Here is a 24,414-nt window from a genome sequence, read left to right as displayed (position 1 = left end):
TTCTTTCGTTCGAGCTTGGTTGTGAACTTGTGTATGGTCTCCTTTTAAAGGTAAGATTTCCATGATGTGGTCTTTTATTTGTTATTTTTAGTTTGTTTTATTTTAGTTTGAGAGTGTGTGCCTTACTCTACCAAAATTTAATAACACTTTACATATCATGGGAGTTCAGAATAAACTATTTGGTGAGTGTCACAACTCACTCGTGACAGTGATTGTGTTGCTTTTGACACTCTCCTTAAAGAAACTAGTCAATCAATAAAATAAGGATGATAGTGAATGTTTGGTTTGGTTTGGTTTACCCTTTCAAAGGTCACAATTTTTTCACTCCTTTTAACTTTTTGTCATATCAAAATATCAAATTTTACTAAAACCGCAGTAAGTTATGAAATTAGCCTATTAGGTATTAGAGTCAATTAATGGATTAGAATAAAGTACCTAAAATGTGTATTGTGAATAAGAATTAAAAGTGTAAAAATGATGCAAGTAATTTAGATAATAAAAACTATTACAACTAAATGTTAAGATTATAATTTATAAAATAAAATCCAAAATAAAAATATAATTTATATTTCAACGATCACTCTAAATTAGAGTCAAGCTTCATTTAATAATAATAAAAAATATGAGTCCTTTCAATGTTAATATATGTATACTGATATAAAATAGGGTGTGAATAAGAAGCCTGATACGCAATTTTTTTCTCCAAAATTTTTTATAATCTTTAAAAAATATATTTTGCTATTTTCAAAATTTAATATTTAAGACATCTTAGTTAGAGAGCATATAGATACTTATAATTTTAAGTAATATTAATTCTATTTATTATTTTTACACATATTTAATAAATTAAAAAATAAATCAATAGGTATATTAATGTCTATTATTGATGATATATAAATATGTAATGTATAAAATAGTCATTATTCATACACTTAATGGAATGAGCATTCAGCAGGGTTAATAGTAATACCCATCATTCCCAATTTCCCATGATACCCAAACAACAGAATTATTTAGAAGGCCTTCACATTAGGGTTTTGGTTTCTTTTCTTATCGTTTCTTTGTAGGCCGTAATGATTTCAGGCCCATCAGAAAAGCCATAACGTTAGGCATCATGCTCATACCGGTGAAAGTCAAGTAGTGGGGCATTCGCACTTTTTTGTCCTCAAAAAACGAAAAAAGTTTTACTCAATTTAGAAAAGATAAACTACTAAAACCGCACTGATATTTTGCAACGCTGATAAAAATAATTTTTATTTTTTATAATGATGAAATTATCTTTAAATATTATAAATTAAAACAAAAATAATTAAAAATAATACTTTTTTATAAATTATAAATAATTTTTGTAATCATAACTAAGTTCGTTGTCATAAATAGTTTACTAAAGATAAGAAATTAGTCATCGAATACTTTTATAAGTACCCTAAATGAAATTCAAAATTCCTTGTCTCTTGGTTACATGGGACTAAGCTAACTAGCTAAGTGAGCATCAAAAAATATATATCTTGATAAAACAAACATGGAAAATGGCTGATGATGACATGAAAATATGAGAGAATATATAATAACAACTAAAAGTTATCCATCAAACTAATATTTTGTATATACTGAAAAACAAAAATATTATTTACACATTAAAAATCAAACATTAAATTAGTATTATATATGTATTGAGAAGTGTTAGAAGACTAACTATTATTTATTAATGTTTAAAAATATAAACTAAAGTATTTAATTAAATTATTAGACTAAAAAATTTAAATTTATAAAAAAAAGTGATGAACAAAAATAATAAATTTTAATAATTTTTTAATATTTTTTATTTTATTAAATTTTAAAGTATAAATATTAAATTTTTAATTCAATTAAATTTATAAACGGTTACATTTCTAATTCCACTTATTTGATGATTGGCTTCATTTTTAAAATATTAAAATTTTGAGTTAGATACAAACTTTTTTTAAATTTGAGCTAATTATTTTATGTATTAGGATATTTATAAGTCAATGCAAATTAGTTATCATATTTGATAATATTAAATATTCTAATGTTAAATAAATAAGAAAACAGTAGAAAAAAAAAAGTTTACTTACACGAGAGAGTTGTGATTAAGTGGAAAATGGACCTAACTTGTGAATGGTGCCTGTCAGTGTCACTTTGTTTGGATCACCCAACTTTCAATCCATCAAATCATTGAAGCTTTAGTTGGGTAATTAGATATTATCTTTTTATATATTTAAAATTAGTTTGGTCAATTATTTGTCCAACAAGACAATGGAATGATGACATATGTTGCTAAGGGGTTGAAGGAAAACTGTTTCCTATACTCAAGTTTTTGTTTTTTTCTTAGTTATACAATATAATGCAAATATTTTAAATTAATATATTAGATGAAACATTAGATTCAATCATGCATACAAAATTCTATACTTGGTTTTTTTTTGGTGATTATACTTGGTTTATTAATACGGAAAAGTAAATTAATTAATTAATTCAATTACCAAAAAAATATAATTTTATATAACATATTTTATAATTGAAGAGTACTTAACTATTTTTTTTTTGGTGACTAGAGTACTTAACTATTTGTCTATTAAAATAATCACCTTATAAATATTTGGTAATATAAAATATTTTAAACGAATGACCATCTTTTTATTTTTTACTTTTGCTAAGATTAGTATTTAATTTGCAAAAATCATATGTTACCCAAATTAAAATAGAGAGGTAGTAAAAAAATTTACAAGGATGGAGGTAAGAATTATTAGGAAATGAAAATGCTGGAACTCCAACGATAGTACAAGAAGTACTCATCGCACACCTAAAATAATTTGCTAAATCTTTATTAAAAAAATAATTACCTGAAATGATAATATAATTTATGAATTTATATATAAAAGGTTAAATTTAAAATTTTAATTATTATTGACTTTGTTAATATAAAATTTAAAGAGTACTATCACATAAATGTGATCAATAATCAATGAAGAATTTTATATTTAGCATAAATTAATCTTAAAATGTTATAAACAAATTTTTTGTATTTTTTTCAATTTTAAAGATTATTTTTTTAATAAATATATTATAAAGTTAAATGTTTTAGGTTATATCATATTAAATTATTTTGTATTATTTATTATGTTGTATTAATTTTTTTATTAATACCCATACATATTTGTAGAGGTTGATTTAAAGTTATTGGTACTTATTATTATATCAACCATTACTGTCCAAAAGAATTTTGCCCTTAATATAGTCTAACAACACTCACCTTCCATTGTGGGAGTAATTAAATGTTAGTTTAAATTTTTCCAATATAATATACGAATCTTGTAAATTTTATTTCAGAAGATAAATTGAGATCTTTTATCATTATTTTAAATCTCATCTATAAAATAAATATTGATAGATTATATTTTATCCTGTAAAATAAAATTAAAAATTTAGAGAATCTAAAACAATAATATCCAATAATTCATCATTAATTTAATCTATCGTGCATTGTTGATGAACACTAAATTGGACAAATTATAATGTGATTTAATGTTCATGCATCTTACAAGATAGATGGGATTCAATATGTATAACATAGAGCATCCACTATCAACCAAACATTATCTCAAGACTATTCAGACTAGCAATTTTTATAAATAATCAGAAATCAGTCTTATCAAACCAAGTTTATGCATCTTACAAGATAGATAGGATTGAATATATATGGTTATAGAGTATCCACTATCAACCAAACTTTGTCTCACAACTATTAAGAGTAGCAATTTTTATAGATGATCAGAAATCAGTCTTATTTTTTTTTTACAGTAAATCCAATATATATTTATAAACTATTACATGCAGTTTCCATGATAGTAAAAAATATAATATACATTCTAATGTCTGACCACTTTTAAGTAGTTTTTTTCAAACTAATCTAATTTTTTATGAGTATTAAATTAGTTTTCATATTTCATAATAAAAAATATGAGCATTAAAATATTATCATTAAAATAATTGTATGTTTATTCTAATTGAATGATATCAATATAAGTTGGAGTATAATTCATTGAAGCAGAAAATGGTTAATAACGAGAGTATTGGAGAATACTAAAGTACAATCAAATAGCATAATCTCAAAGGACAGGTGATATTGGAAGAGAGACTCTCCTATATTAAATGAGAGTTGAAAGAAGAAATGATAATACAGACATGCCTTCTACAGATTATTTGAACTTCACATATCGAACCCTTTAGTCAACTTTGTCACTAGTGCTCTTTGAAGGTTGTGGTAAGCTTAGAGAAGGGGTTGAATCTATGCCTTTTTTTTTAAGTTGCTGTTAAGATCTTTTTAAACAAACTTTTAATTCTGCCTCTGTTTGAACTTAGCAGCGAAAAATTTATGAGAAAATTTATTTTTGTCTCATGAATATCAAAAAATAGAACACAGGAGAGAAGAGAGAAGCTAATACCAGCATGTATCCTGGTTTGGTTTCCTTGTGCAATGCAACCTACGTCCAGTCTCCTCCACAACAATGGAGGAATTTCCACTATAGTTAAAAGTATTACATACACCAATTCCATAGGATTGACACAATCCTTTCGCACTCAAGTTCTAACCTAACTTGACATTGGCTATGCTAATACCTAACTTTTCACTCTTGGTGCTCACCCAACTAAGAAAGGGGTACCTCACTGGTACAAGATGCAAGATACAGACTTACCTAAAGAAATCTGAAATTAACTCTAGACTTTTCTCTCAAGTGTTTCACTCAACCTCTCTTCACTCATTGGCTTTTACTTGAGCCCACTCAATATGGCTTTTCACTCAAAAAATTACAGAAAGATAAACATTAAAAAGAAAATTACAATCTATAAAACATGAAGGAGATTGACTCATCAACAGCCTCTTTGCTACGTGATAAACCAGATTTGCATGTCTCTGATTCAGTTCTTCATTTTTGGTGGAATGCTTCTTTGAAAAAAAGCATTGTCCAAGTAGATGAACTTCTTCAGAGAACTTCTTTATAGAACAAAATCTCAATACACTGGGTTATCTTTCCTTGGTTTCTGAATGAACAGCAAACCTCTTTTATCTCCTTGCATGTTGCTTGGTTGCTCGCCCTTGTTCAACTTCTTGAGCCTTGAGCTTCACCAACCTAGCTGCTCACTTTTTCCCAGTAATCCTCAAAGTGGGAACTTTGCTTCTGACTTCTCTATCTTGACTGAAAGCCACATTATCAGCAGAAAGGAATTTCTTCAATGGTAAACCCAGATCTTGACCATTGAAATACAACTTTGTCCCCAAGTATCACTTGTGACCGTAGATACACAGTAGTGAAGAACACAGATTAACTTTCCTTTGTATCCCATTTTGGACTGAGTAGAGAGTTGGGAAGAGGCGAAGAAGATATGTTGCATGTATAAGGAAATGGATTACCTTTTAGCTTATGATCTTTCTTGATGTTGTTTGAAGTGGTTGATTAGACCTTACCCTTCTTTGCTTAACCTTCTCTTACATTCTTCTTCCGTGACAAGCTTAGGAGCTAAACTTTCTTTCTTACTTTTTCTGAGTTATGTGATTTGAATGAGACAGAGAAAAGGAACGTTGCTTTGGAGGCAAGACGGAGGGGTTTGCTGAAATCAAATCTAGCTTGGATCGGATATCCATTAGGCAACCCGTTTGATTTCTTTGGATTTGTTTTCTTTTGGGCTTCTCTTGATTAACCTACCCATTAGCCTTGATATTTTATTTTCATTCCAATTTGGGCTATAGGATTGAATTTTGGCCTGCAACATTTAATAAATAATTAGCAACATGTAATTATTAACACTCAACACTAATTATTTACTTTGCCCAAAAATAATATTTGTCATCACTAATTAATTTAGTTAATTTCTTAACTCAACACTCTCCCCCTTGAAGACAAACATATTTAAGGAATAACCAAAAGAATTGAATTTTAGCAAAGTTAGAAAACTTCCCTTTGATTGATGTTTCTTGCTTTTGTGTTGTTCCCCCTTTCCTTTTCAATAGTAGCTCCCCCTAGATTTATGCTTTCCTCTTTGTTCCTGTTTTACATTGTACTTATAGAGAACACAATAAAGAGCTATACACATTTATCTTGTCTAAGGGATATAAAACAAACAACACCACAGAATCAGCCCAACATATCATGTCAACAGCAAAAACAAAGTATCAAGATTAATCAAGGGCAAACTGATATCATATGAAAGCAATTTCCAATTTGCATGTCGATTCATTCCCTGCAGTAGCACAGTTGCAACTCAAAATTTATATGCTCAACACTATCATCGGCAGCAATAAGAAATTCACAATTAAATCACAAAAAAAATTTAGTAGCAGCAAAAGTAGAAAAAGTCAATTCAGCCCCCTTTTGTCATCAAGGGTGGATAATAATCAAGATCAACAAAAACATCACCTTAAATCCTGCAAGAAAGAGTTAGTGCACAGTTCAAAATATGAAGAAAACTAAAATTAACTGCAACAGTATTTAGATAATTACAGTCATCCAAGACAACAACAGAAAAAGTTCAAAAGTAGCAAAATAAGCAGAATTCATGAGACAAGAAAAAAGATAGTAGCAGCTTCATGTAGCAATCCTAGGCATCAGAATCGTTCCCCTCAGAGTCAACTTCTTCATCAGCGTCAGTGGCAGGGTCTTCATCCTTCTGTAGGTTGTCAATAAATGTCATAAACACAGCCACTCTATTCCTTGATTTTCGGAGAAAGTTTTCATGTTTGCTGGCTAGCTTTCTTTGCTCCTTGCTCATTGTAATCAAGTGATTAGATTGGGAGACAAACTCCTGAACAACATCCTTTACAACATTCATCAGAGCAGATTTCTTGCCAATAGAGATGGAAGTACCCTCAGTGGAAGAAGGAGGAGATTCCTTAGGGACAAAGTCATCATCTTCATCATCTAAGACCATTCTTTCAGATCGAGTAGGTGCTTTTTGCTATTTCACTGCACCACCTCCCTTTAAATAGGAATGTCTATTTTGATAATCCTCATTGTTCAAGTCAACACCAAAATACTCAAATATGCAGGTTAGAAACATGCCATAAGGAAGTGCTTTGTCTTTCTCACTCCTAACAGAGTCAAACATGTATCTAACCATCAAATATGCAAATGAAATTTCTATTTTAGTGAGAAGGGCATATAAAACAAGAGTATCAGTGTAGGAAACCCTTTGATATAAACCACTTTGAGAAAGTATGATGTGGTTGACCATTCGGTGCAACTGAGTATGTTCATATCCTACGGCTTTGTGAGTGGGTGTAATGCCATCAATTAAAGAAACATGTTCACAAATGTGAGCCAATGCATCATTGTAAGAAATTCCAACACCTTCATCCCCACTTAACTGAAGTGTAAGCACAAGGCCCAACATCAGTGTACTTCAATACATCACTAATTGTTTCATTGCTCAACACAATGTCTCGGCCTTTAACATAAGAATGAACAGCCCCTTCATGATATGTCAGATTTGCATAAAATTCTTGAACTAACAGAGGATAAACGGGCTTTTTGATTTTCAACAAAAGGAAATCCTTTCTTTTTCAAAGTTGGTAAGTCAACAAGAAAAGATGGACACAGGATACGGTACTTAACAACTCCTTCAAAGAAATCATTGTTCATGGCAGACCTAAATCTATATGGATTATAATTTAAGTGTGACGTCATGAAGTGGGATTTATAAGCAAATGGGTCAATATATGGTTCTCTAACAGATTTGAGAGAAGGATGAGATTTACCTCACTGAGAACGTAATGGAATAGACCTAGACATTGGTTGTGCGGGCTCAGATGGAGGTTCAGGAGCAGCTGGTCGCTTCCCCTTTGATGAACTTGGCTTCGATGACCCTGGTTTGGATGTTGGTTCCTTCGAAGGTGGAGGGTTTGGCGTCGGCTTGGCTGAAGAGAGGAACCTTGAAGGGTTCTTAGTGCGAGCCATGGGATCGGTTCGTGGAGGAGAGGTAGGAGGAGAAGGTGAGGGAGTGAAAGTTTTGTCTTGGGAGCGAGTTGAAGGTTTAGTAAGAAGCTTGTAGATTCTTTCACGAGGAGGCTTGTGTGCTACTGTTTTCTTTCTCATTTGCTGGTTTTTGAGTTTTGAAGAAAGAGAAATAATAAAGATAGTGGGAAGAAACCGAAAGGTTTGAGGAGGAGTTATGGAGGGAAGAGAAAGAATATTGGTAACCGTACCAAAAAAATTTTCTTAAACCATGCAACTGCATCACCTGTTGATATGACTTGAAAATATATGACCTCATAAAAAGAAAGATTTTAATTGATTTTAAAATGAAACAGGAAATTAATATTAAATTTTTAAAACCCGTTAAAAAAACAACCCAAAAGCCTTTTTAAACAAAAAAGAACTGAAACACACAAGCGAACGAAAAAGACAAATATTAACAAATGTAACATTCATATTGGCCCCATAGGTGGTTTGAATAAAGAAAACACATAGGACCACCCATGATATGATTTTTGAGGTTGGCCCATATCAACTTTCACTTGCAACAAGCCTAGAACACGCTGATTGAAGGGAACGTTCTTTACATGCCCAGAATTGTCTCATACCTGTTTATGAGTCAAAATGCTCCAGAAAACACATTAGCAACTTTCAAACAAAGAATCATAACTTAAAATTCATAGACTAGTTCTAAGCATGCAGAATCTGTCCTCAGCAAGTGGTTTTTTGAAAATATCTATTAATTGCTCCTCCGATTTAACAAATTGAATGCTAATATCCCCCTTTTGGACATGTTCTCTTATTGAGTGAAATTTCACTTCAATATGCATAGTCCTAGAGGGAAAAACTGGATTTTTAGAAATATTAATGGCACTCATGTTATCACACAGCAAAGGAATATTTTCAACATTTAATTTGTAATAAGCAAGCTGTGTTTTTAACCACATAAGCTGAGAACAACATGAAGAAGTGACGATCGGATTTCCTGTCGGTAAAGAATTTTCACAAATATAATCGCATTGTAAGTATAGCTTCTAAACCAACAGAAAATCCTTTCGTATAAACGTTTGGTTGTCACAAGTAACAAACCCAATAAAATTTATAAACCGAAGTATTCAAACCTTGGGTCGTCTTCTCAAGGAATTGCAGGGAAGTATGATTTATTATTGGTTATGGAAAACAATATTTTGGGTTTTGAACAAGAGAAATAGATTGCAGGGAATTAAATCAATTAGTAAAGAAAAACTCTTGGCAAAGTATGAAAACTGGAAGTCCTATCCTAGTTATCCTTATCAGGTGTGATGAGTATTGTCCGTTGCTCCTACTTAGTCAACCCTTACTAACTAAAGGAAAGTCAAGTGGACCAATTAATTTGATTCCTCAAGTCCTAGTCAACTCCTAAGGAAAGACTAGCTTTAGAGGGATCCAAATTAATCAGCAAACTTCAAATATTAATCAACTGCTAAGTTTGATAACTTAAGAGTCACCAATCAATCAACTAGAGCCAAGAATATAGGAAACTAAATAAAAGTCATATGTCTGAAATACCTCAAATATTAATAAAAGAAATTAAATCCAACATCAAAAAGTTCATAAGTCAAATTGGGAAAATAAAAGGAACATTGAACCTGTAATGAGGGGAAGTAGTCTGAACATAATAGAAATCCTAATCCTAATTCCTAAGAGAGAGGAGAGAACCTCTCTTTCTAAAAACTACATCTAAATCCTAAAACTATGTATGAATGTATGTTGTAACATCCCCCTGATGAGTGGATGGATTCCTCAATATATAGTCTTTAATCTGTGTTCTCTGGGTTTGGATTTGGACCAAAAAGGGTCCAGAAGTCACTGGGGCCGACTTCTGCAAATTTTGCAGATCGCGCACGTCACGCGTTTGCGTGGGTCACGCGGTCGTGTCATCTGGAGTGTTACTCTTTGGTGCACGAAATTGTGATCATCAATAATGGTGCCAAAGACTTGGAGCTCTCAAACGTGAATCACACTTTGTCATAACTTCGCACAACTAACTAGCAAGTGCACTGGGTCGTCCAAGTAATACCTTACGTGAGTAAGGGTCGATCCCACGGAGATTGTTGGTATGAAGCAAGCTATGGTCATCTTGTAAATCTCAGTTAGGTAGATTCAAATGGTTATAATGGTTTTCGAAAATATAAAGATACATAAAGTATAAAATAAAGATAGAGATACTTATGTAATTCATTGGTGCAAATTTCAGATAAGTGCATGAAGATACTGTGTTCCTTTTGAATCTCTACTTTCCTATTGCTTTCATCCAATCCTTCTTACTCCTTTCCATGGCAAGCTGTATGTAGGGCGTCACCATTGTCAATGGCTACCTCCCGTCCTCTCAGTGAAAATGGTCCAAATGCTTTGTCACAGCACGGCTAATCATCTGTCAGTTCTCGATCATGTCGGAATAGAATCCAGTGATTCTTTTGCGTCTGTCACTACGCCCAACACTCGTGAGTTTGAAGCTCGTCACAGTCATTCAATCCTTGAATCCTACTTGGAATATCACAGACAAGGTTTAGACTTTCCGGATTCTCAAGAATGGCTGCCAAAGGATTCTAGCTTATACCATGAAGATTCTGATTAAGGAATCCAAGAGATACCCGCTCAATCTAAGGTAGAACGGAAGTGGTTGTCAGGCACGCGTTCATAGGTGAGAATGATGATGAGTGTCACGGATCATCACATTCATCATGTTGAATGCAGCGAATATCTTAGAATAAGAATAAGTTGAATTGAATAGAAGAACAATAGTAATTGCATTAATACTCGAGGAACAACAAAGCTCCACACCTTAATCTATGGTGTGTAGAAACTCCACAGTTGAAAATACATAAGTGATGGTCCAGGCATGGCCGAATGGCCAGCACACATGAAGGTCTAAGAACTAAACGTCCAAAGATATGACAAGACTAATGGTCAAAAAGACACTGAATACAATAGTAAAAAGTTCTATTTATACTAAACTAGCTACTAGGGTTACAGAGATAAGTAATTGATGTAGAAATCCACTTTCGGGGCCCACTTGGTGTGTGCTTGGGCTGAGCTTGAGCTTTATACATGCAGAGGCTTCTCTTGGAGTTAAACGCCAAGTTGTAACGTGTTTTTGGCGTTTAACTTTGGTTTGTGACGTGTTTCTGGCGTTTTACTCTAGAATACAGCATGGAGCTGGCGTTGAGCACCAGTTTGCATCATCTAAAATCGAATAAAGTGTGAACTATTATATATTGCTGGAAAGCTCTGGATGTCTACTTTCCAACGCAATTAATAACACACAATTTGGAGTTCTGTAGCTCCAGAAAATCTATTTCGACTGCAGGGAGGTTAGATTCCAACAACATCAGCAGTCCTTTTTCAGCCTTAATCAGATTTTTGCTCAGATCCCTCAATTTCAGCCAGAACATACCTAAAATCACAGAAAAACACAAAAACTCATAGTAAAGCCCAGAAATGTGAATTTTTCATAAAAACTAATAAAAAAAATCCCTAAAAGTAGCTAGATCTTACTAAAAGCTACCTAAAAACAATGCCAAAAAGCGTATAAATTATCCGCTCATCACAACACCAAACTTAAATTGTTGCTTGTCCCTAAGCAAATGAAAATCAAATAGGATAAAAAGAAGAGAATATACTATAAATTTCAAAATATCAATGAATATTAGTTCTAACTAGATGAGCGGGACTTGTAGCTTTTTGCTTCTGAACAGTTTTGCCATCTCACTTTATCCTTTGAAGTTTAGAATGATTGGCATCTATAGGAACTCAGAGTTCATATAGTGTTATTGATTCTCCTAGTTAAGTATATTGATTCTTGAACACAACTACTTTTTGAGTCTTGGCCGTGGCCCTAAGCACTTTGTTTTCCAGTATTACCACCGGATACATAAATGCCACAAACACATGACTGGGTGAACCTTTTCAGATTGTTACTCAGCTTTGCAAAAGTCCCCAGTTAGAGGTGTCCAGAGCTCTTAAGCACACTCTTTTTGCTTTGGATCATGACTTTAACCACTCAGTGTCAAGCTTTTCACTTGGACCTGCATGCCACAAGCACATGGTTAGGGACAGCTTGATTTAGCCGCTTAGGTCTGTATTTTATTTTCTTGGGCCCTCCTATCCATTGATGCTCAAAGCCTTGGATCCTTTTTACCCTTGCCTTTTGGCTTTAATGGCTATTGGCTTTTTCTGCTTGCTTTTTCTTTTTCTTTTATATATTTTTTTTCTTTCGCCCTTTTTTTTTCTTTTTTTCGCAAGCTTCTTTTTTTTCACTGCTTTTTCTTGCTTCAAGAATCAATTTTATGATTTTTCAGATCATCAATAACATTTCTCTTTTTCATCATTCTTTCAAGAGCCAACAATTTTAACATTCATAAACAACAAGATCAAAAATATGCACTGTTCAAACATTCATGTTCAAAAAACAAAAAGTATTGTCACCACATCAATATAATTAAACTAATTTCAAGGATGAATTCAAAACTCATGTACTTCTTATTCTTTTGTATTAAAAATATTTTTCATTTAAGAAAGGTGAAGGATTCATGGAATTATTCATAGCTTTAAGACATAGACACTAGACACTAATGATCATGTAATAAAGACACAAACATAGACAAACATGAAGCTCAAAAACTGAAAAACAGAGAGATAAGAACAAGGAAGTTAAGGAATGAGTCCACCTTAGTGATGGTGGCGCCTTCTCCTTGAAGGACCAATGGCGTCCTTGAGCTCCTCTATGTCTCTTCCTTGCCTTTGTTGCTCCTCCCTCATAGCTCTTTGGTCTTCTCTATTCTCATTGAGAATGATGGAGTGCTCTTGTTGTTCCACCCTTAATTGGTTCATGTCTTGACTCAATCCTTCTAGAGAAGTGTTGAGTTGTTCCTAATAGTTGTTTGGAGGAAAATGCATCCCTTGAGGCATCTCAGGGATTTCTTGATGATGAGCTTCCTTAAGTGTCTCTTGAGATCCATGAATGGGCTCTCTTGTTTGCTCCATCCTCTTCTTAGTGATGGGCTTGTCCTCTTCAATAAGGATGTCTCCTTCTATGACAACTCTAGCTAAGTAGCATAGATGGAAAATGAGATGAGGAAAAGCTAGCCTTGCCAAGGTGGAGGGCTTTTCGGCTACTTTGTAGAGGTCTAGAGAGATGACTTCATGAACTTCTACGTCCTCTCCAATCATGATGCTATGGATCATGATGGCCCGATCCACAGTTACTTCGGATCGATTGCTAGTGGGGATGATGGAGCGTTGGATGAACTCTAACCATCCTCTAGCCACAGGTTTAAGGTCCAGTCTTCTTAATTGAACCGGCTTGCCTTTTGAGTCTCTTTTCCATTGAGCTCCTTGCATACATATGTCCATGAAGACTTGGTCCAACCTTTGATCAAAGTTGACCCTTCTAGTGTAGGGGCGTGCGTCTTCTTGCATCATAGGCAAGTTGAACGCCAACCTTACGTTCTTCAGACTGAAATCTAAGCATTTCCCCCGAATCATTGTAAGCCAATTATTTGGGTTTGGGTTCATGCTTTGATCATCGTTCCTAGTGATCCATGCGTTTGCATAGAAGTCTTGAACCATTAAGATTCTGACTTGTTGAATGGGGTTGGTAAGAACTTCCTAACCTCTTCTTTGGATCTTCTCCGGATACTCATTTTCTTGAGCATGAAATGGACCTCAGGGATCACCTTTTTCTTGGCCACAACTTCATAGAAGTGGTCTTGATAGACCTTTGAGATGAATCTCTCCATCTTCCATGACTCAGAGGTGGAAGCTTTTGTCTTCCCTTTCCTCTTTCTAGAGGTTTCTTTGGCCTTAGGTGCTATAAATAGTTATGGAAAAACAAAAAAGCTATGCTTTTACGACACCAAACTTAGAATGTTGCTCGCCCTCAAGCAAAAGAAGAAAGAATAGAAGAAGAAAAAGAAAATATGGGGGAGAGGGAGATAAGTGTAGTTTCGGCCAAGGGGGGTAAGAGAGGATTGTGTTGTGTGAAAATAAAGAAGGATGAAGGGGTTTATATAGTTGAGGGAGAGGGGTAGGGTTCGGTCATTAGGGGTTGGGTTTGGGTGGGAAAGAGATTTTGAATTTGAATGTAGGTAGGGTAAGAAGAAAATGGAGGAGATGGAGGGAGAGAGTACATTCGGCCAAGGGGGTATAAGGTGTTTGTGATGTGTAAAATTGAAGGAGGGATGATGGGTTTATATAGGAGTGGGGGGAGAGTTGGGTGAGTGTATTTTGGGTTGGGTTTTTGGGGAAGAGATATAGAGGTGATTGGTGAGGGGTATTTGGGACAAAGAGATAGAGGTGATTGGTGAAGGGTATTTGGGGAAGAGTGTTATGAAAAGGTGTGTGTGAGAGAGAGAGAAGGTAGGTGGGGATCCTGTGGGGTCCACAGATCCTGAGGTGCCAAAGATTTCTCATCCCTACACCCTTTAGGCGTGTAAAATGCCCTCTATATGCAATCCTGGCGTTTAACGCCAGACTGCAGCTTGTTTCTGGTGTTAAATGCCCAAATATAGCCTGTTTCTGGCGTTTAACGCCAGCCTGATGCTTGTTTTTGGCTTTAAACGCCAGCTTGGTGTTTGTTTCTGGCGTTAAATGCCACTTTGCTTCTTGTTTCTAGCGTTTAACACTAGCTTTCCTTAGGGTGCAATCCTGGCGTTTAAATGCCAGACTGCTGCCTGTTTCTAGCATTTAATGCCAGCTTCATGCTCTGTTCTGGCGTTAAACGCCAGCCAAATGCTCCTTACTGGCGTTTAAATGCCAGTAAGCTCTTCCTCCAGAGTGTGCTGTTTCTTCTGCTATTTTTTATTCTGTTTTTAAATTTTGCAATTGTTTTATGACTCCACATGATCATAAACCTAATAAAACATAAAAGAACAATAGAAATATAGATAAATAAAAATTGGGATGCCTCCCAATAAGCACTTCTTTAATGTCAATAGCTTGATAGTGAGCTCTCATGGAGCTTCACAGATGTTCAGAGCATTGTTGGGACCTCCCAACACCAAACCTAGAGTTTGATTGTGGGGGCTTTGTTTGACTCTGTATTGAGAGAAGCTTTTCGTTCCTCTTTTCCATGGTTGCAGAGGAAGATCCTTGAGCTTTAAACACAAGGTAGTCCCCATTCAATTGAAGGACTAGCTCTCCTCTGTCAACATCAATCACAGCTCCTGCTGTGGCTAGGAAGGGTCTTCCAAGAATGATGGATTCATTCTCATCCTTCCTAGTGTCTAAGATTATGAAATCAACAGGGATGTAAAGGCCTTTAACCTTCACTAACACGTCTTCTACCAATCCATAAACTTGTTTTATTGTCTTGTCTGCCATCTCTAATGAGATTCTTGCAGCTTGTACCTCAAAGATTCCCAGTTTCTCCATTACAAAGAGTGGCATAAGATTTATACCTGACCCCAGGTGACAGAAAGCCTTCTCAAAGGTCATGATGCCTATGGTACATGATATTAAGAATTTACCAGGATCTTGTTTCTTTTGAGGTAGAGTTTGCTGAACCCATGTATTTAGTTCACTAATGAGCAAGGGATGTTCATCTTCCCAAGTCTCATTACCAAACAACTTGGCATTCAGCTTCATGATGGCTCCTAGATATTGAGCGACTTGCTCTTCAGTTTCATCCTCATCCTCTTCAGAGGAAGAATAGTTCTCAGAGCTCATGAATGGTAGAAAGAAGTTTAATGGAATCTCTATGGTCTCTATATGAGCCTCAGATTCCTTTAGGTCCCCAATAGGAAACTCCTTTCTGTCTGGAGGACGTCCCATGAGGTCTTCTTCTTTGGGATTCACGTCCTCCCAGCTCTTTGGATTCGGCCATTTTGATTATATCAATGGCCTTGCACTCTCTTTTTGGATTCTCTTCTATATTGCTTGGGAGAGTACTAGGAGGAGTTTCAATGATTTTCTTACTCAGCTGACCCACTTGTACCTCCAAATTTCTAATAGAGGACCTTGTTTCATTCATGAAACTTAAAGTGGCCTTAGATAGATCAGAGACTATATTTGCTAAGCTAGAGGGGCTCTGCATAGAATTCTCTATCTGTTGCTGAGAAGATGATGGAAAAGGCTTGCTATTGCTAAACCTGTTTCTTCCACCATTATTAAATCCTTGTTGGGGCTTTTGTTGATCCTTCCATGAGAAATTTGGATGATTTCTCCATGAGGAATTATAGGTGTTCCCATAGGGTTCACCCATGTAATTCACCTCTGCCATTGCAGGGTTCTCAGGATCATAAGCTTCTTCTTCAGAAGATGCCTCTTTAGTACTGTTGGATGCATTTTTCCATCCATTCAGACTTTGAGAAATCATGTTGACTTGCTGACTCAACATTTTGTTCTGAACCAATATGGCATTCAGAGCATCAATTTCAAGAACTCCATTCTTCTGAGGCGTCCCATTACTTACAGGATTTCTTTCAGAGATGTATATGAATTGGTTATTTGCAACCATGTCAATGAGTTCTTGAGCTTCTGCAGGCATTTTCTTTAGGTGGATGGATCCACCTGCAGAATGGTCCAGTGACATCTTAGAAAGCTCAGATAGACCATCATAGAATATATCTAAAATGGTCCACTCTGAAAGCATGCTAGAAGGACACTTTTTGGTCAACTACTTGTATCTTTCCCAAGCTTCATAGAGGGATTCACCATCTTTTTGCTTGAAGGTCTGAACATTCACTCTAAGCTTGCTCAGCTTTTGAGGAGGAAAGAACTTGGCCAAGAAGGCCGTGACCAGCTTATCCCAAGAGTCCAGGCTATCTTTAGGTTGTGAGTCCAACCATGTTCTAGCTTTGTCTCTTACAACAAAGGGGAAAAGCATGAGCCTGTAGACTTCAAGATCTACTCCATTAGTCTGAACAGTATCACAGATCTATAAGAATTCAGTTAAAAACTGATAGGGATCTTCTGATGGAAGTCCATAGAACTTGCAGTTCTGTTGCATCAGAGCAACTAGTTGAGGCTTTAGCTCAAAATTGTTTGCTCCAATTGTAGGGATTGAGATGCTTCTTCCATAAAAATTTGAAGTAGGTGCAGTATAATCACCAAGCATCCTCCTTGCGCCTCCACCATTGTTATTGGGTTCGGCCATGTCTTTTTTTTCGAGATTCTCTGTAAGATTTTCTCTAGATTGTTGTGCTTTAGCTTCTCTTAGTTTCTTCTTCAGAGTCCTTTCAGGTTCAGGATCTGCTTCAACAAGAATGTTCTTGTCCTTGCTCCTGCTCATATGAAAAAGAAGAGAACAGGAAAGGTAGAGGAATTCTCTATGTCACAGTATAGAGATTCCTTTATGTGAGTAGAAGAAGAAAAGAATAGAAGAAGGTTGAGAAAAATTCGAACATAGAGGATAAGAGAGAGTTCAAATTTTTAGATGAATTGAAGAGTGTTAGTAATTAAATAAATAAATAGAAGAAGATGAGAGAGAGAAATTCGAAAATTGTTTTTGAAAAATAGTTAGTGATTTTCGAAAATTGAGAGAAGAAGTACAATTAAAATTAAAATTTGAAACAATTAGTTAATTAAAAGAATTTTGAAAAAGAGTGAGGAATTTCGAAAATTAGAGAGAGAAAAGTAGTTAGGTGGTTTTGAAAAAGATAAGAAACAAACAAAAAGTCAATTAGTTAGTTGAAAAAGATTTGAAAATCAATTTTGAAAAGATAAGAAATTAGAAAAGATTTTGAAATTAATTTTGAAAAATATATGATTTGAAAAAGATATTTTTGAAAAGATATGATTAAAAAGATATTTTGAGAAAGATTTGATTTTTAAAATTAAAATTGATTACTTGACTAACAAGAAACTAAAAGATATGATTCTAGAATTTAAAGATTGAACCTTTCTTAACAAAAAAGTAACAAACTTCAAATTTTTTAATCAATCACATTAATTGTTAGTAAAGTTTTAGAAATTTTGAAATAAACATAAGAAAAAGATTTTGAAAATTATTTTTAAATTTTCAAAAATCATAAAAGAAAAATGAAAAAGATTTGATTTTTAAAAAAAGTTTTGAAAAGATAAGATTTTTAAAATTGAAATCTTGACTTGACTAACAAGAAACAACTAATTTTAAAAATTTTTGACTAAGTCAACCCAAAAATTTCAAATTTTATGAGTAAAATAAGGAAAAGATATTTTTTTAATTTTTTTGAATTTTTAATGAAGAGAGAGAAAAACACAAATATGACCCAAAACATGAAAATTTTGGATCAAAACCACTAATGCATGCAAGAACACTATCAATGTCAAGATGAACACCAAGAACACTTTGAAGATCATGATGAACATCAAGATTTATTTTTTGAAAAATTTTCAAGAAAAGAAACACATGCAAGACACCAAACTTAGAAATTTTTCATGTTTAGACACTATGAATGCAAAAATTCATATGAAAAACAACAAAAGACACAAAACAAGAAAATATGAAGATCAAACAAGAAGACTTATCAAGAACAACTTGAAGATCATGAAGAACACCATGTATGAATTTTTCGAAAAAAATGCATAAATTTTAAAAACATGCAATTGACACCAAACTTAAAAATTGACACTAGACTCAAACAAGAAACACAAAATTATTTTTGGTTTTATGATTTTAATAATTTTTTTGTTTTTTTAAAAAAATTATTTTTTTTTGAAAAACAAAAACAAATAAAAATTTTTGAAAGATTTTTGAAAACTTTTTGAAAAGAAAATTACCTAATATGAGCAACAAGATGAACCATCAGTTGTCCAAACTCAAACAATCTTTGGCAACGGCGCCAAAAACTTGGTGCACGAAATTGTGATCATCAAAAATGGTGCCAAAGACTTGGAGCTCCCAAATGTGAATCACACTTTGTCACAACATTGCACAACTAACCAGCAAGTGCACTGGGTCGTCCAAGTAATACCTTACGTGAGTAAGGGTCGATCCCACGGAGATTGTTGGTATGAAGCAAGCTATGGTCATCTTGTAAATCTCAGTTAGGCGGATTCAAATGGTTATAATGGTTTTCAAAAATATAAAGATAAATAAAGCATAAAATAAAGATAGAGATACTTAAGTAATTCTTTGGTGGGAATTTCAGATAAGTGCATGAAGATACTGTGTTCCTTCTGAATCTCTGCCTTCCTATTGCTTTCATCCAATCCTTCTTACTCCTTTCCATGGCAAGCTGTATGTAGGGCGTCACCGTTGTCAATGGCTACCTCCCGTCCTCTCAGTGAAAATGGTCCAAATGCTCTGTCACAGCACGGCTAATCATCTGTCGGTTCTCGATCATGTCGGAATAGAATCCAGTGATTCTTTTGCGTCTGTCACTACGCCCAACACTCACGAGTTTGAAGCTTGTCACAGTCATTCAATCCCTGAATCCTACTTGGAATACCAAAGACAAGGTTTAGACTTTTCAGATTCTCAAGAATGGCCGCCAATGGATTCTAGATTATACCACGAAGATTTTGATTAAGGAATCCAAGAGATACCCGCTCGATCTAAGGTAGAACGGAAGTGGTTGTCAGGCACACGTTCATAGGTGAGAATGATGATAAGTGTCACGGATCATCACATTCATCATGTTGAAGTGCAGCGAATATCTTAGAATAAGAATAAGTTGAATTGAATAGAAGAATAATAGTAATTGCATTAATACTCGAGGAACAGTAGAGCTCCACACATTAATCTATGGTGTGTAGAAACTCCACTGTTGAAAATACATAAGTGATGGCCCAGGCATGGCCGAATGGCCAGCCCCCATGAAGGTCTAAGAACTAAACGTCCAAAGATATGACAAGACCAATGGTAAAAAAGACACTGAATACAATAGTAGAAAGTTCTATTTATACTAAACTAGCTAATAGCGTTACAGAAATAAGTAATTGATGTAGAAATCCACTTTCGGGGCCGACTTGGTGTGTAGCGGCTGAGCTTGAGCTTTACACGTGCAGAGGCTTCTCTTGGAGTTAAACGCCAACTTGTAACGTGTTTTTGGCGTTTAACTCTGGTTTGTGACGTGTTTCTGGCGTTTTACTCCAGAATGCAGCATGGAGCTAGCAATGAATGCCAGTTTGCGTCATCTAAACTCGAATAAAGTGTGAACTATTATATATTTCTGAAAATCCCTGGATGTCGACTTTCCAACGCAATTGAGAGTGCGCCATTTTTAGTTCTTTAGCTCCAGAAAATCTATTTTGAGTGCCGGGAGGTCAAATTCCAACAGCATCTGCAGTCCTTTTTCAGCCTGAATCAGATTTTTGCTCAGATCCCTCAATTTTAGCCAGAAAAATACCTGAAATCACAGAAAAACACACAAACTCATAGTAAAGTCCAGAGATGTGAATTTTCATAAAAACTAATAAAAACATCCCTAAAAGTAGCTAGATCTTACTAAAAACTACCTAAAAACAATGCCAAAAAGCGTATAAATTATCCGCTCATCACTCTTCCACGCGGTCGCATCAGTCACGCATCCGCGTCATCTATGTTTCGCATGATCTATGTGTTCGCGTCATGCACACATTCGTGCAGATGCCAATTTGCGCAAAGCACGCGTTCGCATCGTCCATGCGGACGCGTCGCTACCAGTTTCTTCAAAAACTCCATTTTGTGCTTTTCTTCCATTTTTGTATGTTTTCTTTCCAACCTTTAAGTCATTCCTGCCCTATAAAACCTGAAAGTACTCAACACACAAATCACGGCATCGAATGGTGTTCATACCCTGGGTCGAGCTATCTGACCCGAGATGTTCTACCGACAAAGTGACCGACCTCCTTAGGTCAGGACAACCGACCTCTTCTCAAAGAGCTCGACCAAACTACCAGGAAAGCCTAATAAAAGGCCCAAACAGAGGAACACGGCCCAAAATCCAAGGGCAGCCCAAGCCTATAGAGATAAAGGCGGTTCCCTTAAAGATAAGATGACCTCGCTCGAAGATAAAGATAAGATAAGATAACTAACTTATCTTATCCAAGGAAGGTCTCTACACCATTATAAATACACTGGAGCTCCCAGGTATAACTCATACTCTAATTCTACTCAATACCTACTTAATACTCTTGCTAACATAAGCATCGGAGTCCCTTGCAGGTACCCCCACCCTCTGGGGACGAAGGAATCAGCATCGCCACCAAGTCCAACAAGTCGGACACAGCAACTCCGACCATTACAGAAGATCTCATCCGAGATCGACCTATAGTTTCAGGTAACCCTCAGAACAAATGGTAATAAAGGACAATTAAATTTAATATTTTTAAAGCATAGGAAACATGTTTTCTCATAAATCATAATACAAGGAAGGAATAGTAAAATCATGCAATTTACATGAATAAGTGGGTCAAGATTTGATAAAAACACTCAATTTAAGCACAAGATGAATCATAAAATAGGGGTTTATCAACCTCCCCACACTTAAACAATAGCATGTCCTCATGCTAAATCCAAGAGAAAGGAGTAAAGGTAAAATGGTGGAATCTTATGCAATGTAATCTATTCTAAATGCAACTACCTAAATGAGTCATGCAATTCTAGTTATTATTCACTTGTATATAAGGCTTACATGTAGTTAAATTAATTCATATCTTCAAGGAATCATATATGTACAATTAGGGACAAATCATATTAAAGGACAGTTACAATTGAGTTGAGTTAAGATAGTTCACAACTTGCAAGACAATTAATTAATTAAATATGGATATATGAGAATGAGCTATTGAACCCTCACTGGATTTTGTGTTTACTCTCTAATCACTCAGTGTTTTGGGTTAATCACTCTCTTCTTTTCTAGTCATGCTTTCTAAAACTTTGTTTTTCATCTAACCAATCAACAAATATTGAATATAGACATACAAAAATCATGATGTCTTTTCCCAGGTTGTAATGGGGCTAGGGTAAGGGTAATGGTGTGCATATAAGGCTAAGTGAGCTTAACAAAGTGAACCCTTGATTAGTCTAAGATCTTCACCTAACATATACACTTTACATAATTTCAAAGTTCTCTTACCTTCTTACCCAAATTTTCCCACTTTTGTATTACATGCTCATGCACCAAATTTAATTTTTGAATTCTGTCTCATGTGCATTGATTCTTTTTATTTTGCATTGGGGAGATTTTTGTATCCCCTTATTTAATTAAATATATATATATTTTTTTAATGCACATGGTAATTTAATTATTTTGATTTCACATGAGCATGCTTCCCAAAATTTTAAATAACTTATTTAATTTAATTCTTTACCTTTTTTCTATCATCCCATGTTCCCATAAAATTCCCCACACTTAAATTATACACAATATCTATCTTAAGCTAACCAAGGATTCAACTTGAGATTTTTTACTTTGTTTTTCTGCTTAAGGCTAGTAATGTGGTTATAAAATAGAAGAGGGGTCAAAAGGCTCAAGGGGGCTAGCAAGGGTGATGTAAAAGGGTAAGCTTTTTGGGATAAGTGAGCCAAATTATGAATAATGGCCTCAATAATCTCTTGGTATGTATCTATATTCTATAAGTGGACATATAGATTAAAACGAAATAAAGATGCAAGCATAGAAAAGAAGTACGAAACATACAGGAATGAAATTTATGGTTTGAAAGAACCATACAATTAAGCTCAAAACTTACAGGTTGTGTGTTCTCAAGCTCATAAATCATATATCAGTTATGTATGTCATGCAAGTTGAAATCAAGAGTTTCCATTTAACCCAATGTAAATCTTAAGGTGCCCCTTAAAATCTTAGTGTTTCTTCTTGAAGAAATGTTGTTAACTAACTAACATGTAATGCTACATATACAAGGTGTGTGGATTGTTTTAATCTACTAAAGTTTCTAGTTTACTCTTTTTATTTTCAATTAAACCAAACTATCATATGCTAAAAAGGGTAAACTATACTAATTAATCCACTTAATGTATAACTAGTAAACTAAAAGTGCAAACTAAGCTAAAATATCTAAGATATATACAGCCCAAAGTGCAGAATGCAAAAATAAAGCAAAAGCAAAAAGGAGAAAAATGGGCAAATAAAATACAGAGAATGAACAAAATAAGATAAGAGTCTGTAGTGGTTCATAAAAAAAATATATGCCAGAGATGGTGACCTCTCCATACTTAAATAATAGCATCGTCCTCGATGCTCACTCAAATTGGGTGTGAAGAAGTGTCATCTCCAGATGGATGGGCTGCCGATATCTCAGTGGTAGGCTGAAGGTCTGCAGTCTCTGTGAGTGTATGAGGAGCGGTCTGCTGAAGCGGAGGCTCTGTCTGTAGAGGAATCTCCAGATCTATGGCCTGTAGCTGGTGGTGCTCCTCATGGTGTGGTGCAGTGTGCTTAGATCCTCCCTGCTCAGCCTGGGTAGGTGCCTCCTCCTTATGATCACTCGCCTCCTCCTCAGATGTCTCTGAAGGTGTGTCGGGCTCTGAGATGTCGCCACCAGATTGGATCATCAGCTTGAGGTGCTCATAGCGTCGCTTGTGCCGACGCTCAGACCTCTCAAAACGTCGCTTGTTGCGATGTTCAGACCTCTCAAAGTGCTGCTGGTGGCGGCATTCCATCTGGTCTAAGCGGTCAAAGAGTCGGTGCACTAGAAGATAAACGGGCTAGCTGCTCTCAGTAGAGTCAGTGAGAAACGGAGGTTGGTAGCCAAGAGCCTGAAACTTCCTACTGTGAGGGATGATTTTCCTGCAGTCCACGGCGGATGGCTTTTCATCAGCAATTTCCTAAGGTACCTCAGCTCAATGACCCAACTGAGTAATCAGGAATGGAAACGGGAGGGTGCCTCTGACATGGACCCTAGTCATGTAATGCCGGATGAAGCAGGGCAGATATAGGTCCTTACCCTCTATCACACACCAGATGAGGGTAATCATAGCAGCTGGCACCTCGGTCTCATGAGTGCTCGGCATTACGTAGTTACTCAGAATCTGCTGCCATAGTCGAGCCTCATCATTCAGATATATGAGCCTGATTCTCTTAGGTACCACTGTGCTCTTTCCCATGACCCATGGAACAGAAGGATCAAGAGCTATAGCCCGTTTTACTGTATCCCAGTCAAATCTCATGAATCTCATATCCTCTTCAACTCTTTGGTAACCGTCTGGCTGATCTAATTTAGGTGGGAGCTGGAGGATGTCTTCTATGGCTTCCTCAGTAACCAGAATTTGTTGGCCTCTGAGCTGTACTACATCCAGGGATGTTATAAAGTAGTTACAGTAGAATTCTCTGACCTAGGATGAGTTGATCTCAGTCAAGTTTCTCTCCAGGAAGAACCATCCTCTCTGTTTAATTTGGTCTGAAGTGTACTACCTGAGTTCTTCTGAAATTTGAGTGTTCATTCCAGGTATAGGTTCCTGGATGTGGCAAAAACTGGGTACTTCAGCTCACAGTATTTGTTTGCAAATTTTACTGGGTCA

The 24,414-nt window shown here is 35.2% G+C and overlaps 1 non-coding gene across 1 annotated transcript; it reads left to right on the top strand.

Annotated features, from left to right (window-relative positions):
• The first annotated feature begins 16,621 nt into the window (after window positions 1-16,621).
• Window positions 16,622-16,725, top strand: LOC127747827 (small nucleolar RNA R71). The gene has a single exon (XR_008009774.1). It is a non-coding gene; the product is annotated as a small nucleolar RNA R71 (small nucleolar RNA).
• The last annotated feature ends 7,689 nt before the right edge of the window (window positions 16,726-24,414 follow it).

This window comes from Arachis duranensis, chromosome 5 (genome assembly GCF_000817695.3).
Source record: "Arachis duranensis cultivar V14167 chromosome 5, aradu.V14167.gnm2.J7QH, whole genome shotgun sequence".
NCBI lineage: Eukaryota > Viridiplantae > Streptophyta > Magnoliopsida > Fabales > Fabaceae > Arachis > Arachis duranensis.
Note: the sequence above shows the minus strand (reverse complement) of the source record. Positions and strands in the feature narration are given on the sequence as shown.